At 47.1% G+C, this 17,431-nt stretch overlaps 1 pseudogene; it reads right to left on the minus strand.

Annotated features, from left to right (window-relative positions):
* Window positions 1-503: 503 nt before the first annotated feature.
* LOC118760736 (U6 spliceosomal RNA) lies at window positions 504-602 on the minus strand (annotated as a pseudogene).
* Between the last annotated feature and the right edge of the window lie 16,829 nt (window positions 603-17,431).

Below are 17,431 nucleotides of genomic sequence, written 5' to 3' on the forward strand. Positions count from 1 at the left end.
TTGGCGTACTGGCTTAATGCTTCTATAATGCCCCTGGCACAGGACTCCAGCTTTTATGCAAAGGAAGCTGGAGCTTTCTACCTTGGAGAAGTTCTGTATTTACCTTGGGTTCTCTGGGGGCGAAAGTCATAAAGGAGTTTAAACACAGTGACTTTTCCAAACTCAGGAGCGATGAGGGCAGTGTAATGAGAAATGCAAAACCCGATGTTCTCATAGAACGCAAGCTCTCCCTGAGGTCATGGAGAAAGAATTCTCAGTTCCTGTCTTAACAGAGTGGTTTCCAGAGAAATGAGGTGATGGTCACGTGTAGCGCTTACGACCTGAGTGGCTACGTGCCTGTAAAAAATAAAAAGAAAGAAAGAAAGGAAAAACTTCATGCTGGCGTCTGTGATGACTTCTCTACAAGGTTAATTAAGAGAAACATAGTCCCCTAGTCCTCACCCAAAGGCAGCCCAATGCACTGTGGCTGGGAAGGCTTTTTTTTCTAACTTCACTTTTTTCTTTTTAATATAGAACACTTCACAAATTTGCATATCATCCATGTGCAGGGGCAGCGCTAATCTTCCCTGTGTCATTCCAACATTAGCATTTGTTTCTGCCACAATTGCCTCGGTATTGCTGGAACTGACCACAGAGTTAAACCCGTTGAATTCTCATGAAATGACTCTGGCATGGTGCCCTGCTGGCTGTGTCTGCCTGGGACTTTGCCCTTGCTTGTTCCCACATGGCTCACACCCTCACCCCCGTCAGGTCTTTTATTAAATAGTGCTGTCTCAGACTTTTGCTTCACCACCCCTGCCCCTGATTTATTCATTCCCTCCCTCCTCCCGGACAGCACAACATCTAACCTGCTTTCCCTTCTTCTTCAGTTTATTTCCTTATTCATTTTTATTGTAAAACATCTGTAACAGTTTAATCATTTCCATTATTATGTGAGTGTCTCAGGGTTCTACTTGGTGGGGAGCTGGGATTTGAACTCCAGCAGGAGACGTCCTAACTGGTGTCTTAACTCAAATGCCTTGCCTCTGTTCTAACCATTTGAAAACAAAATGGATTTGTGTTGCTTGAAAACCCAAAGTTGCAAAGACAGGGAGAGAGAGAGAAAGAGAGAGATCTTGCATCTGCTGATTCACTTCCCAAACAGCTGCAACAGCCAAAGTTAGGCCGATCTGAAGTCGGATGCAAGCAGCTTCTTCCAGGTCTTCCACATGAGTGCAGGATCCCAAGAACTTGACGCATCCTTTACTGCTTTCCCAGACCATTATCAAGGAGCTGGATGGGAAGTGGAGCAGCCAAGGTAAGAACAGTATCCATACAGGATGCTAGTACTGAAGGTGGAGGATTAATCTGTTGAGCCACCAAGCCAGCCCCACTCTCCTCCTCTTTTTTGTAAAGCCATTAAGCCATTATGGCCATATGACCGTACCTTATCACGTAACCCCCAAGGGCAGGAAAACCTCTAAATACCATTGACATAAGAATGGGGATTCAGTTCCTATATAAGAACTTATGGGGGACACAGCCAGAGCATGCATGGATCAAAGGGATGTCCTAAATGCCCAAGGTAAGTGATGACACTGCAGAATGGGCTTGAGTTCCTGACCCTGCATCCACGGCTTGAACCTCATTCTTTCAGTCTGATCCTCCTACATCCCCTGAAGGGGCTGGATCCATGATCCCCCTCCTGCCAGAGCAGGCCGTGCCTGGAGGGTCCCCGGCCCAGCCTCGCTCCCCACAGCTTCCACTTCAGAACACAGCACTCTATGAAGTCCCAGGGAAACTGCATGGACTTTTACTTCTCTTTGAAAAAGGCTAAATCCTTACAAGCACGGATGGCTTCATTTGGTTATTTTAAACTGTTGAGTTTTCTGGCCCTTCCCCCAGGGAGTGAAACTTTGCGGGCAAAAAATGGACTTGGGTTTCTTCTCACACTACACCCTTTGCTCAGCTATTTGTGTATAAACAGGACTTGAGGAAACTCTCTAAAGTACTGCCAATCCATCCCCCCCACCACATTCCCCTTCTATGTGGAAGGGGGAGAAAGAACGAGCTTACACCCCACAGTGGAATGTTTCCCTGAGTCTTAAATCCCTCCATATATTAAAAATTATTAGTTTTCAAATTTATAAGCAATACACTGACAATATTGACAGATTGTTTAAACAAACCAGTCTAACAGCGCCCACAAGGCTCTATTTTTACTGAGTCTACAGGGTAGTTCACAGCTCACCCATTGGCACAGTTTTGTATTTCACGTTCTCGTATTAGCATCACACGTATTTCCCCCAAACCTATTTTCTTGCATCATTGCAATTTAGTAAATGCAGATGGAATGAATCCCTGATTAATAGCCAGTGAATGGGCCCTAAGCTAAAGCTGATGGGATGAAGGCTGGCTCTGTCCCCAGCAAGTGGGTGGCACAGACAGATAAGGCTCTCACTCAGGAAACACGCTCAGACAGTAATTAACTGCACAGAAAATTGTGAGCAGGGCTGCATGAGGCAGGCATGTGCAGTGGGAGGCAGCTATCCAGGGCTGGGGCCAGGAGATAACCACCTGCCTTTGAAGATGGGGGAGTCGGTTCAGGTGGAACCAGCAGCTGAAGGAAGGAAGGAGGAAGCAGTGGAATAAAGGGGACAGAAATCAATTTGGGGACCCCCTAGGCAGATTGGCCCAACAGGCCCAGGAGGTTAGGTGAGTCAGGGAAGGGGGAGGAGCGAAGCAAGGAGAGTGCTGGGAATAAGGGGAAGTTTTAGAGTTTCCCAACGGGGCTGGAGAGAAGTCCAGAGCTGCAGTTGGCGGATACCAGAGGGGCAGAGGGTGAAACCAGCACTGTAGTTCCACTGGTCTGGGAGGGTGGCTGCTGTGTTGTTGTTGTTGTTGTTGCAATGAAAAGGATCTAGCCCACTTCAACTGGCCAGCTGAGGAGATCTGGGATGCTGGGAAGCATCCTTGGGTCCCACAAGGAAACAACAGATCTAATGAAGACCTCTTTCCTGCCTAGTGTGGAAGAGGGATGGGCTGGTTCCGGTGAAGTACTCATGGCATGGGAACTGAAGCACATTTAGCTCTGCAAAACTTATTATTTAACAACAACAACAACAAAAAAGATTTATGTGGGCCTGGCACAGTAGCCTAGTGGCTAAAGTCCTCACCTTGCATGGGCCGGGATCCCATATGGATGCAGGTTCTAATCCCGGCAGCTCCACTTCCCATCCAGCTCCCTGCTTGTGGCCTGGGAAAGCAGTAGAGGAAGGTCCAAAGCCTTGGGACTCTGTACCTGTGTGTGAGACCGGGAAGAGGCTCCTGGCTCCTGACTCTGGATCAGCTTAGCTCCAGTCATTGCAGCCACTTGGAGAGTGAATCAATGGACAGAGAATCTTCCTCTCAGTCTCTCCTCCTTATATATCTGACTTTCCAATAAAAATAAATAAATCTTACAAAATTTTTATGTATTTTTATTGCAAAGGCAGGTCAGAATGACAGAAAGAAGGAGAGGAATAGAGAAAGATCTTCCAACCACTGCACACTTTCCAAATGGCAGCAATGGCTGGAGCTGAGCTTAGACGATCTGAAGTCAGGAGCCTCCACCAGTCTGCCACGTGGATGCAGGGTCCCAAGGCTTTGGGCCATCCTCTTTTGCCTTCCCAGGCTACAGGCAAGGAGCTGGATGGGAAGCAGGACTGCCAGGATTAGAACCGGTGCCCATATGGAATGCCAGTGCTTGGAAGTGAGGATTTAGAGTGGGTTCTGTGCAAAACTTCTGTGCTGAGTCTGACCCTCTTTTCCTGCCCCAGGCCTCTTCATCACCGTGGTCATATGTGAGGCATCTTGTTTTCCAGGTCATTGGCCAGCCAGGCCAAGAGGCTGAGCCCTAATCCTGAGCTTTCCTGGGATCTATAAGGATTGGCGCTGGGGACGGATGACTTGAGATCCTGATGAGTCAGCATGGCAGCTGCTTTCTGACCTCCTCCTTGTGGCCTTCTGTCAGGGCTGCTCTGGTGGTAAGTGGAGCTTGCAGCATCCCATCAACGATTACTGCAAGGGCAGCTCACACAGTGGATCATGTGCCTACCTCATTACACAGATGAACAGAGTCAGGCCCATGAGGGAGCAGGGCTGGTCTGAGTCACATGGCTGCTGGGTGTCAGCCGAGGCTCGCCGTCCAGCCTTGTTCATTCTCTCTGAGTGCATACTATGTGTTGGGTAGTGTATCAGTGATGGCAATACAGAAGGGCACAGATAGAAAATGCTGTGGTGGGGGATCAGCCCACAGTAAGAAAGTAAAGTACATGGCAAGGGCTGCTAAGAAAACGAAGCAAGGGGTGGGAGATACAGAGAGACAGGGGCTTGCAAGTACAGAGAAGCTAGCTAAGGAAGACCTTGGTGAAGAGTTAAACAGGAAGTAGGAAGAGGGCATGGGACTATCTGGGTGAAGAGTGGCACAAAGGTCCTGAGAGAGGAGTGGCTCTGGCATATTCCAAGAGTACAGGGGAGAGTAACAGGAAACGAACTGTTGAGATATCAAGAAAGGGGCCTGGCACAGTGGTTCAACAAGCTAATCCTCCACCTGAAAGTGCCAGCATCCCATAGGGGCAGTGGTTTGTGTCCTGGCTGCTCTACTTCTTATCCAGCTCCCTGCCTGTGGCCTGGGAAAGCAGTCGAGGATGGCCCAAGTGCTTGGACCCTGCACCCACATGGGAGGCTGGAAAGAAGGGAGGCTGGTTTCAGATCAGCTCAGCTCCGGTCATTGTGGCCATCTGGGGAGTGAACCAGCAGATGGAAGATCTTTCTGTCTATCCTCCTCTCTGTAAATCAGCCTTTCTAATAAAAACAAATCTTACAAAAATAATAATCTCACAGGAAGGCAATGTGGGTTGAGGGTCTCTACGTCCATTCCAAGGACATTGACATTCCAAGTTGCTGCCCAGGGATCTGACATACATTCTGCTGTTGACTTCCCAGGGCCCCTGGAACCTCTGTGGGCAACAGTGACAGTGGGGCATCCAACAGAGCTCATGGCAGCAGTGTGGGCTGCTGCCTATACCCCTTGTGCTAGTCCACCCCCATTTACCTGCTCCTGAAGTCCTTCAGGTACTTGCTGGCCTTTTCCAGCTAAGGATAAAGAGCGTGGATGCAAAGCCATGTCAAACCAATTAAGTAAATAGAATCTACAAAACAGCAACTGGGAGCAAGTTCACAGCTCAAGTCTTTGAAAAGCCAGAGGCCAGGAGCACCCAGGTCCTGGCCGGGTGGAAGGGTGGAGGGGTGGAGGGGTGGAGGAGTGGAGGGGTGGAGGAGTGGAGGGGTGGAGGGGCGGAGGGGTGGAGGGGCGGAGGGGCGGAAGGGCGGAGGGGTGGAGGGGTGGAGCCAGGTCCGGAGACCTGCCTGGCTAATAGGGTTGTCCTTATGGTTATCCATTTTATTAAGCTAGGCTTCTCATTTCTATTGTCCCATGTTTCCTGCTGATACTCCATGCCCTTGTAAGTAAAGGCCTCTTCCCAACCTAGCTCCCCAAGGACCAGTGTGAATGCCAGGCCCTGGGTGGGCAGTGCAGGCCATTGCTCAGTGAGCATCATTGATTGAGGGCGAGCTTCTGGCTGACAGAGTTTCCACCCTTCAGAAGAAGGAGTTATACCTGGAGCAGAGCCTGGTGGCAAATTAGCTTCTTAGCTTCACAGCCTTCACTGGAAACCAGAACCCCCCTGCCCTGTGGGGACTCTGAGAACTGTCAGGAAAAAAGTTCAGTCTAGCTTCTCTTGGACTTGAGTTTTAGCTGTGGTTCTTATCTGTGAGCACCATTCTCCTCCCCCAAGAGAACTCAAAACGGGAGTCAGAGCAATTCGATTCCACATTCACTTATTACATTAGCTTGCTGGGCACATTATCTGTCGCAGGGAACTGGCAAGGTATGAGCCTTCCTTTCAAGGACTTTAATTCTCTTACATGTTTGGGGCAGGGGAACACACACACATAGGGTAACGTGTGTATGTGTGTGTGTGCACGCGCGTGCACTAACTTACCCTTGCCTGTGGCAGGCCACCCAGGGTATTAGTAGAAAGGTCTGGTGCTGACGTGAGATGGCCTCAAGCCAAGCTCTGATTATACAACCTACTCTCTGTGAGCCTTTGAATCAGCCACCTGTTTTCTTAAAGTCTTGCCTTCCACTGCTGTGCAACAGGGACAGTGACATTTGCCTCATGTGTCTGGTGGAGTTTTGAGGGGGAGGGGGAGCATTAGCAGGATTCAGATGTGGCAATGTGTACAAGTGGTTAAAGTACTGGATTCACATATGACTCATGACTATTGGCAGCATGGATGTGAACACAGCAGCACATAACTATTAGCATGAGCTGAAACTCCAGAAAGTGATGTGCATCCTTGCAAGTAAATGTGTTGGTTGATGCAGGTCTGTACACTGCCCCTCCTTCTGAAGACCCTCAAGAGAGACCCACAGGCCTGTGGCAGAGCAAGGGAATCCCGTTTTAACTCTGAGGAGGCTGCCTGCTCCACAAACCATTGGCAAGGCCATTGTCAATAGCCAGACATCACACGTTCAGGGTGAGTGGGGCATTGGGCAACAGGGAGAGCTAATGTTTATGGAGAAGTGCATAGTTCCATTGTTATCCTCTTACTTCGTTGTTGACCATGACTCTGCAAAATGAATATTAGCTTTCATTTTTACAGAAGAAGAAGAAGCAATGCTTATTTTTTTACAAGATTTATTTTATTTTCATTACAAAGTCAGATATACAGAGAGGATGAGAGACTGAGAGGAAGATCTTCTGTCCGATGATTTACTCCCCAAGTGACAGCAACGGCTGGTGTTGTGCTGATCTAAAGCCAGGAGCCAGGACTTCTTCCAGGTCTCCTACACAGGTGCAGGGTTACAAGGCATTGGGCCGTCCTCTACTGCTTTCCCAGGCCACAAGCAGGGAGCTGGATGGGAAGCAGGGCTGCTGGGATTAGAACCAGCGACCATATGGATCCTGACATGTGCGAGGTGAGGACTTTAGCCATTAGGCCACCATGCCAGGCCCCACACTGCCTTTATACAAACAGCAAATTCTTGAGTTTATATATATATAGCGCTTATATAAACTTATCGACTTATTTCATAGTAGAGTGACAAAGAACCAAAAACAGAGGGAAAGCTCTCCAAATGCCTGCAACGGCCAGGGTTGAGGCAGGCTGAGTTCATGAGCCAAGAACTCCATCCAGATTCCCTAAATGAGTGGCGGGGACTCGGGTACTTCTGCTTCTATCTGCCACTTCCCAGGATATGCACTAGCAGGAAGCAGGGGCAGAAGAGCAGAAGCCATAACTCAAGTTCAGAAGCCATGGTTATGGCACCATTTGGGTCTTGCCTACTTCCAGTTTTGGCTATTTCTAATCCAGTCTCCTGATCACGCACTGCCCTGGGAGGCAATAGGTTATGACATCTGTATTTGGGTCCCTGTCCTGAGTGTAGGAGACCCGGATAGAATTCTGGACTTCTGGCTTAGGCTTAGCCCAGCCTTGTCTGTTGTGAATGTTTGCAAAGTGAACCAGAGGGTAGGCTCTCACTCTCTCTCTCTGTGTGTCTCTTTTTGTTACTCTACCTTTCAAATTTAAAAAAGATAAGTTTATTTTGGTACAAAATTTTACAAATCTGTGGATAGGAAAGGAAATATCTTCAAAAAGTTCATAGAAAAATGCATATTATGAAATACTATGGCTAGGGCTGGGCTTGCAGGTTAAGCAGCAGCTTGTGATTCTAGCATCCCATATCAGAGTACTGGTTCGAGTCCTAGCTCTTCCACTTCTAATATGGTCTGCTGCTAATTCGTCTGGGAAGGCAGCAGAAGACAGGCCCCTGCACTCATGTGGGAAATCTGGATGGAGCTTCTGTCTCCTGGCTTTAGCCTGGCCCAACCCTCGCCACTGCAGCCGTTTGGGGAGTGAACCTGTCACTTGTAGGCCAGATTTTTTCTGTATCTCCCTCTCTCTGTCCCTCTGCCTTTCAAACCAATAAATGTTTGTTTTTTATAAAAAGCTATGAAAATGTCCCAGCAAGATGGCTCAATGGCTAAATACTCACCTTACAAGTGCCAGAATCCCATATGGGTGCCAGCTTGTGTCCTAACTGCTCCATTACCCATCCAGCTCTCTGCCTCTGGCCTGGGAAACCAGCAGAGGATGGCCCCAAACCTGAGGACCCTGCACCTGCATGAGAGATCCAGAGAAGACCCTTGTTTTGGATGGACTCAGCTCTTGTCATGAGTCCTTTTGGGGAGTGAACCAGCCAATGGAAGATCTTTGTCTCTCCTTCTCTCCTGAACTGCCTTTCCAATAAAAATAAGCAAATCTTTTTTTAAAAATTATGTGCTATTAGAACATTCTTTTTTTTTTTTTTCTTCCATCAGGGCCCTGAGCTCTTTGGCAAGCCATTGCAAGCAAGTAAAGCAAGACAGATGAATGCCAGGCAGCCTATGAAGACTGGCGCCAGTCCCACCGGAGGTTTCTAATTGAGGAAAATGCTATCAGCCATAGGATCCCTGTTTCAACGAAAACACATTCTTCATTGGTAATAAGCTTAGGAAGATTTCATTGGGCAAATTGCTAAGAATGCTTCCTCCAAGTTCTGTGCTAACTTTTCTTCTTGCATGCCAGGTATGAATTCCTCAATGTACTATCTTGAAGAAACATAGCAAGTTTAAACACAGCCATTCCATAACTGCTCACTTCTGAATTCCATTGTATGTGCTCAAAATGCGTGAGAAACAAAGTCAGATGTTTTAAAAGGTGTTAATTAATCTCTCAAGAGCATTCTATTTAATAGCTAGGAACTTGACCAAATTATGTGATCCTTATAAAACCTATACTAGTCGGGAGCAAGTAAGAAGATGAAGTCCAACATATGTGAATTTGGATTAGATGGTGACCTAATGGTTGGTAAGCTATTTAATATCTCTAAGCCTGCATGTCCCCATTTGTAACAGGGGAACACAGAATTCATTCCATGGGGCCTGGCGTGGTAGTCTGGCAGCTAAAGTCCTTGCCTTACACGAGCCATTATGGGTGCCATTTCTAATCCCGGTGGCCCCACTTCCCATCCAGCTCCCTGCTTGTGGCCTGGGAAAGCAGTCGAGGATGGCCCAAAGCCTTGGAACCCTGTATCCATGTGGGAGACCTGGAGGAAGTTCCTGACTCCTGGCTTTGGATCGGCGCAGCTCCAGCTGTTGCAGTCACTTGGGGAGTGAATCATTGGACCTTCCTCTCAGTCTCTCTTCCTCTCTGTATATTTGACTTTGCAATAAAAATAAGTAAAACTTTAAAAATAAATAAATAAATCTTTAAAGAAACCAACATTGATATTGTAATTTTATAAAACAAAATGGATAACAATAGTCTTGCTAACAGTCTTAAATGGTATAAATATGTGTTGTCTATTAGTTCTGCTACTTTTAAAATTTTTATTTTATTTTATTGGAAAGGCAGATTTTTACAGAGATGAGAAACAGAGAGAAAGATCTTCTGTCCACTGGTTCACTCTCAAATGGCCGCAACAGCTAGAACTAAACCAAGCTGAAGCCAAGAGCTTCTTCTGGGTCTCCCCAAGCAGGTGCAGAGCCCCAGGGCTTTGGGCCATCCTCTGCTGCTTTCCCAGACCTCAAGCAGGGAGTTGATTGGAAAGACCAATGTGGACTACAATTTAATTCCCAGCTGCTTCCCCTCCTCCAATCCAGCTCCCTGCTAATATGCCTGGGTAAGCAGCAGGAGACAGCCTAAGGCCTTGGGCCTCTTCCACTCACATCAAAGACCCAGAAGAAGCTCCAGTTCCCGGCTTCATGTCTGATCCAACCCTTGCCTTTGTGGCCATCTGGGGAATGAACCAGCAGATAGAAGATCTAATGGTCTCTGTCTTTCTACCTGTAAGTCTTCTCTTCAAATAAGTGAAAGTAAATCCTGACGCCAGCATGATGACCCGATTGGCCACTCCTCTGCTTACAGGTGGCAGCATCTCATGTGGGTGCTGGCTTCTGCTTCTATTCCACTGCCCCACTTTCCATCCAGCTCCCTGCGTAAAGCCTGGGAAAGCAGCAGAGGATGACACAAAGCCTTGGGACCCTGCAACCACGTGGGAGATCCAGAAGCTCCTGACTTCTGGCTTCTGATTAGCTCAGCTCTGACCTTTGTGGCCATTCAAGAAATGAGTCTGCAGATCGTCCTTCCCTCTGTAAATCTTCCTGTGTAATAAAAATAAATCTTAAACAAAACAAAGGAAACAAACACCTATGGGCTATTATGTGCAGTGAGAAAGTCCCTTATTTCCATTAATGAATTGTGCTCCATCATATGAATACATACACTTTATCTACCTATCTTCCTGGTATTTGTAAGTTTCCAGCTTCCCTCCCTTTTTAATTTTAATTTTTATTATTTATTTTTTTTTAAAGATTTATTCATTTTATTACAAAGTCAGATATACAGAGAGGAGAGACAGAGAGGAAGATCTTCTGTCCGATGATTCACTCCCCAAGTGAGCTGCAACGGGCCGGTGCTACACCGATCCAAAGCCGGGAACCTGGAACCTCTTCCAAGTCTCCCACGCGGGTGCAGGTGGAGCTGCCGGGATTAGAACCGGCGCCCATATGGGATCCCGGGGCGTTCAAGGCGAGGACTTTAGCCGCTAGGCCACGCCACTGGGCCCTATTATTTATTTATTTAAGAGGCATAGAGAGACAGTTCCTCTCCTCCATTTCACTTCCCAAAAACTGGTCGTGGCCCCAAGGCGAGGAGTCACTTGAATCCAGGAACCAGGGAATCAATCTAGGTCTTCCATGTGGGTGACAGGAAGCCAAGACTTGAACCATCACCCCTGCACCTCCGGGGTGTATTAGCAGGAAGCCAGAGTAAGGAGCTGGAGGATGCAGACTTCACTGCTAGGCTAACCACATGCCCCTGCTGCCAGCTCCTGCGGGGACGGGCACTGCTCAACTTTCTGCTTAACCTTCAGCTTCTTCTTTTTTTTTTCTTCTTTGTTGTTGTTACAGACAGAAAAGTTTATTTGCAAAGGAACCAGGTGAGCAGGGAAGAGAGAGAGAAGGTGAAAACACCTCTGGAAAGAAAGCCGGGAGATGGGGTGCCTCTCAAAAGAAGAGGGAGGGAGAGACTCCAGTTTCTAGAACCTGAGGAAGCCGCACAAGCTTCAACTGCTAAATTAGAGATAAGACGCTGCTCTGGAAGGCCCAGCCTAACTGTTCATTGTTTGCAGCTAGAAGCCAGCAGCTGGAAGGACTCCACAGAATCCGGCCCCACCCTCCAGGACACAGGGAGTGGGGGAGGTGGAAATGCCAGAGAAGTCACGTTTAGATGCCCAGGAAACTGCCTAAGTCCCACCCCCGTGGTGGAGGAAGTGTCTGCTAGGAGGTGTGGCAGGGGACCTATAAGGGAAGGAAGGAACAATAGTGGTCATGACAAGGTCTGTCTTAGGGACTGTGGCTGTACTGATCTCCTACAGTCTGAGAACCAAGGCCAGGGGATAGAGGGGACTTGGGGGTACATGGCCCCCAGAAGGAGAGTAAGAATTACAAACTTTTATCCATACAAAAATTAGTATATGAACGTTTATGGTAGCTCTTTCATAACAGTGAAAAGCAAAAACAACAATACAACATGGCAGTTATATAAGAACCATGCATCCCGTACCTGAAAATTGCCACAAGTGTAGCTATGTGTTCTTACTCCTAAATAACTGAAGGACGTGTGACCAGAACTTTGCACAGTTGGTAAGTCACTACTTGGAGGACGCACATCCCATAATGGATTGCCAGGTTTGAGTCCTGACTCCTCTGCTTCCAATCCAACTTCCTGCTAAGTACACTCTGGGAGGAAGTGGATAATGGATTAAGTACTTGGGTCCCTGTCGCTGATTTGTAAGATGTGGATTGAGTTCTGGGCCCTTGGCTTCAGCCTGGCCAAATTCTGACTGTAGTGGGCAGGAGAGGGGAGTGAACAAGTAGATGAAAGATTTCTCTTTCGCTCTTCCTATGTCTCTCCACCTTTCAATAGAATGAAAAATGTTTAAAGTATGTGAAGTAGGGGCTGGCTTCATGGCTTAGTGGTTTGTCCTTCTGCTTCGTGCGCCAGCATTGCACGCCAGAGTGCTAATGTAAGTCCCAGCCACTCCAGTTCTGATCCAGCTGCCTGTCAAAGTGCCTGGAAAAGCAGCAGTTGATGGTCCAAGAATATGGGACCCTGCACCCACGAGGGAGACCAGATGGATTGCCTGGCTCTTGGTTTCAGCCTGGGTCCTGCTGTCGCAGCCAGTTGAGGAATGAACAAATGAATGGAAGATTCTCTTTGTCTCCCTCTCTTACTCTCTCTCTCTCTGTATGAGTGAGCGATTCTTCATTTTAAATACAGGAATCTTTAAAAAGATAAAGACAAAACATTTTTAATTGTATAAACTATTTTGTGATCATTTTTACATATTTGATTAGGGTGCGAAGGGTCAAGGACTAGAGGAAAATGGGTGAGACCATTGGTTTTTTTGTTTTGTTTTGTTTTGGTTTTTTTAAAGATTTATTTTTATTACAAAGTCAGATATACAGAGAGGAGGAGAGACAGAGAGGAAGATCTTCTGTCCGATGATTCACTCCCCAAGTGAGCCGCAACGGGCCGGTGCTGCGCCGAACCAAAGCCAGGAACCAGGAACCTCTTCCAGGTCTCCCACACGGGTGCAGAATCCCAATGCTTTGGGCCGTCCTCGACTGCTTTCCCAGGCCACAAGCAGGGAGCTGGATGGGAAGTGGAGCTGCTGGGATTAGAACCGGTGCCCATATGGGATCCTGGCGGGTTCAAGGCGAGGACTTTAGCCACGAGGCCACGCCTCTGGGCCCTGTTTTTTTTTTTTTTTTAAGATTTATTTATTTTTATTGCAAAGTCAGGTATACAGAGAGGAGGAGTGACAGAGAGAAAGATCTGCCATCCAATGATTCACTCCCCAAGTGACCGCAACAGCCAGTTCTGCGCCGATCCGAAGCCAGGAGACAGGAGCTTTTCTGGGTCTCCCACGCAGGTGCAGGGTCTCAAGGTTTTGGGCCGTTCTTGTCTGCTTTCCCAGGCCACAGGCAGGGAGCTTGTTGGGAAGTGGAGCTGCCGGGATCCTGGCGTGTTCAAAGCAAGGATTTTAGCTGCATGGCGCCTGGCCCAAGACCATTGTTTTCACATTCTTTTTTCTTTCCTGTATCTGGGAAACGGGAGAGACAAGAAGATAAGCTACACCAACCTCCCAACCATCCCAGGGTCCCTAATGTCAGGCATGCTCCGAGGGCACTGCTCAAGTGGTTTTGATAGTTCAACAATTCTGTATTGCTGCCAATCTTGCCACTCCAATCACGATGAAATCTCTGCAGACTCCACTGGCTGACATAGTCCACCTTAGAGTCTCCATTTGCCCAGATATTCACTGTCAACACTTGACTGGGGTGGTTGTTCCATTTGTTCTGTCCTCCAACCTCTGTTATGGTACCAGGTGTCCTCTGCAGGCTCCAGTGTACTGCCATATCCTCCATGTGCATCTGGATATGTTGTCCACTGCTCCATCTAAGCCACTGAGGAGGCCCAGCTCTGACACATGCATTCCATGTGTCAGACCATGAAAACTGCAATTTTCTCCATGTTTGAAATTCTGAGTCCGATGGTTCAGTTGAGGAGATTCCCAAAGAAACTTCATCTGAGATGATCCCAGTCCTGATTCTTGTGTGTGCACGCGAATATAGAGTCCAGTCCAGTCTTGCGCCCAAATTGGCCTACACGCACATTGTTAGCTGCAATTGCTGAGTCAGTTGTCTCCAGCCTTGTTTTCTAAAACATATTAAAAAAAAAAAGACTCAAAACTGCCAAACTTCTCCTTTTTTTCCTAACTTAAAGGGCTGTCTTTAGGAATGTTGTACTTCTTGTTGTCAAGAAACATTTTCTGAAGTTCAAGAATTTCTTCCGTTTTTCTTTGCATGTTAAATGCCATGCTTTATTTTCACAAGGAAAAGTGGTCCTATTTTTATAGTGCTATTGCGGGTATTTCCATTCTGTGCAAAGCCGTCTTTTCATCCACTTGCATGCCCACAAACATTTTCTTTCATTCTCACTCTTCACTGTGTAGTAGCATAAAGAAACATCTGGAACGGGCTGTTGTTGCGGCACAAAGGGTGAAGCCATGGCCTGTGGCGGCGGGTAGAGGACGGAGATTTCCTGAAGATCTTCCTGCAATGCAGTGTCCAAATGGTCACCTGGAGAGTCGAGCCCCCGTCTCTACTCCCTGCTTTGACACTCATCTCCCATTTTCTCCCCAGACTACTGCATGGGGTTACCGCCATACTGCACCTGCTTGTATCTGGCCCTGTGCTGCGTTTAAATTACTTATTAATTGTACCCCTGACCCCCAGGCCTGAGTTCCATGAGCACAGAAGGCATTTGTCCATCATGAATCACCAGTGTCAAGGTCAAGTGCAAAGAAGAGGAGCTTGTGAAGACTCAAAGTCAGAAGCCAATGAGGAAAATCACCATACACCTGAAATCCTCTCATTGTTTCTGTCTTTGCCCCACCTCTGTATTCAACTCGTTTATTTTCTTGTAAAAAAAATGTTTATTTAGGGCCCGGCACCATGGCCTAGTGGCTAAAGTCCTTGCCTTGTACACATCGGGATCCCATATGGGTGCCAGTTCTAATCCCAGCAGTCCTGCTTCCCATCCAGCTCCCTGCTTGTGGTCTGGGAAAACAGCTGAGGACGGCCCAAGGCCTTGGGACCCTGCACCTGCATAGGAGACCCAGATGAAGTTCCTGGCTCCTGGCTCTGATTGGCTCAGTTCCAGCCATGATTCACTTGGGGAGTGAATCATCTGATGGAAGATCCTTTTCTCTGTCTCTCCTCCTCTCTGTATATCTGATTTTACAATGAAAATAAGTAAATCTTTAAGTTTTTTAAAATTTAATTTTACTGGAAAGGCAGACAGTTATAGAGAGAAGGAGAGATAGAAAGAAAGATCTTCCATCCACTAGTTCACTCCCCTAATGTCCCCAATGGCAGAATTGAGTTGGATTGAAGCCAGGAGCCTCCTCTGGGTCCCTTCATGAGTGCAGGGTCCTACCCATATGGGATCCTGGTGCTTGAAGGGTAAGGATTAGTCAGCCAAGCCATTGTGCTGGGCCCTCTGCATCCAACTTGTGATAAGCCAACATTTCTCACAAACCCATGCACTCATGGCTAGCGTAGGTCCTGATCTATGTCCCTTGAGCATCTAGCTGACCCCTGGCCAGGTGCTTTGCTTACCCATTTGCTTCTTACTGGGGTTTTTGTTTCACCTGATCTCATGATACCCCTGCTTATAAAGTTAGAGCTTCTCATTCTTTCCAGAATCACCCATCTCCTAGTTGTGGCGCTTAGGAGCCAGTCATTCCCCCTTGTTGGCCTTATCTTCCAAGAGGAGACTGCAGCCCAAATGTAATGACTTACAAATGAATCAAAATACCCCTGACCCTCACCCTCAAGGCCACGAGCTTTGCTGCCTCTTTCTGTGGATGCTCCGTCCACTCCTGGAATGCTCCCTTTTATGCTGTGAAGTTCTCTTCTGTCAAAGGCCCAGCCTCATCACCCTCTCTGTGAATCCTCGCCTGTCTCTAGGCAGATCCCATGACTTCAGTCCTGCCCACACAATTCTTCATCCATGTCTCTATAGACTGTTTCTTTCTTTATTTTTTTAGCTTTCCCAGAAAGGATAGATCTTTTATTTTGTTATTATTGTCTTTATTTGAAAAACAAAGACAGACAGATGAATAGAATGATCTTGCCATCCACTGATCCACTCCTCCAACACCTGCCCCAGCTGGGACTGGATCAGACCAAAGCCAGAGGCTAGGACCCCAATCTGAGTCTCCTACATGGAAGGTGGTGATGCAAATACTTGAGGGGTCACCTGCTGCTTCTCAAACTACACATCCACAGAGAATTGAAGTTGAGGATGGAGTTGGAATCTGAATCGAGGCACTCCCAGATGGGATGTGAACTTGCCCAGTGTCTCACCTAACCATTGAGTCAAATGTCAACCCTCAAATATTTTTGCTAATTCTGCAATATTCAACTGAATATTAGCACTTCTTAAATGTTGTGACTTCCTCAAAAACAAGGTCTGTGTCATCCTTGTATTTCTTGAGCCCACTAATATCTGCCACATAGCAAGTGCTGGTTGCAAAAACAGCTCGCTGCTCATGTCAGCATTTGTTCATGGTCACGTTTGAGGCAGAAAGGCATTCAGCTAGGAGACTGCATTTCTCAGATTCCTCTGTAGGGAGGTGTGTCCAATGGACTAAATTCAGCACATTAAAATGTAAGTGGAAATACCTCTTGGGACTTCCTGGCACTCGCCTTCAATAACAGGCAAATACCTGACTCTTTCTCTTTTATTCTACCTAAAATGCAAACTGGACAACCAGAGCTTGAAAAGCCAGCTGGGGCCATCAGGGATCCAAGGTGACCAGAAAGGTTCCTTAGAAACCCTGGTTTCCCTACTTTTTTCTAGACTTAAAAGAAATATAATGTTTCTGATTTTTTTTTCCTGTTACATATAGCCCAACACGATCGTGACTGATTCACATTCCATAAATGCTTGTTGAATGCGAATAACCCCAAAATTAATTGAGTTCCATTTTGTCTTACCTCCCACCACACTTGGAACAAGATTTAGCATGTGACAGTATCAATTTATCATCACAGGCTACTTGAATTTGTCAGATCATTTTGTTTGAGCTTTGGGTTCATTTTCATTTTCATTTTCTTTTCTTTTTTAAGATTTATTTTTTGTTATTATTGGATAGGCAGATATACAGAGAAGGAGAGACACACAGAAAAATCTTACATCTGTTGGTTCACTCCCCAAGTCACAGCAATGGCTGGAACTGGGCCGATCTGAAGCCAGGAACCAGGAGTTTCTTCCAGGTCTCCCACACGGGTGCAGGGTCCCAAGGCTTTGTGCTGACCTCAACTGCCTTCCAAGGCCACAAGCAGGGAGCTGGATGGGAAGTGGAGCAGTCAGGACACGAAACAGTGCCTATGTGGGATCCCAGCAGATGAAAGGTGAGGATTTAACCACTATGTGCCAGGCCCGAACCTTTACTTTCAATTACAATATATATATATATGGCGGCCTCACTCATCCAGCTCTCTTTTTGTGGCCTGGGAAAGCAGCTGAGGACAGCCCAAAGCCTTGGGACCCTGTACCCACGTGGGAGACCTGGAAGAAGTTCCTGGCTCTGGATTGGCTCAGCTCCAGCCATTGCAGCCACTTGCGGAGTGAATCAGCAAGTGGAAGATCTTTCTCTCTATCTCCTGCTGTCTATAAATCTAACTTTACAATTAAAATAAATAAATCTTAAAGAGAGAGAGTGATGGGG

This window comes from Ochotona princeps, chromosome 8 (assembly GCF_030435755.1).
Source record: "Ochotona princeps isolate mOchPri1 chromosome 8, mOchPri1.hap1, whole genome shotgun sequence".
Classification (NCBI taxonomy): domain Eukaryota; kingdom Metazoa; phylum Chordata; class Mammalia; order Lagomorpha; family Ochotonidae; genus Ochotona; species Ochotona princeps.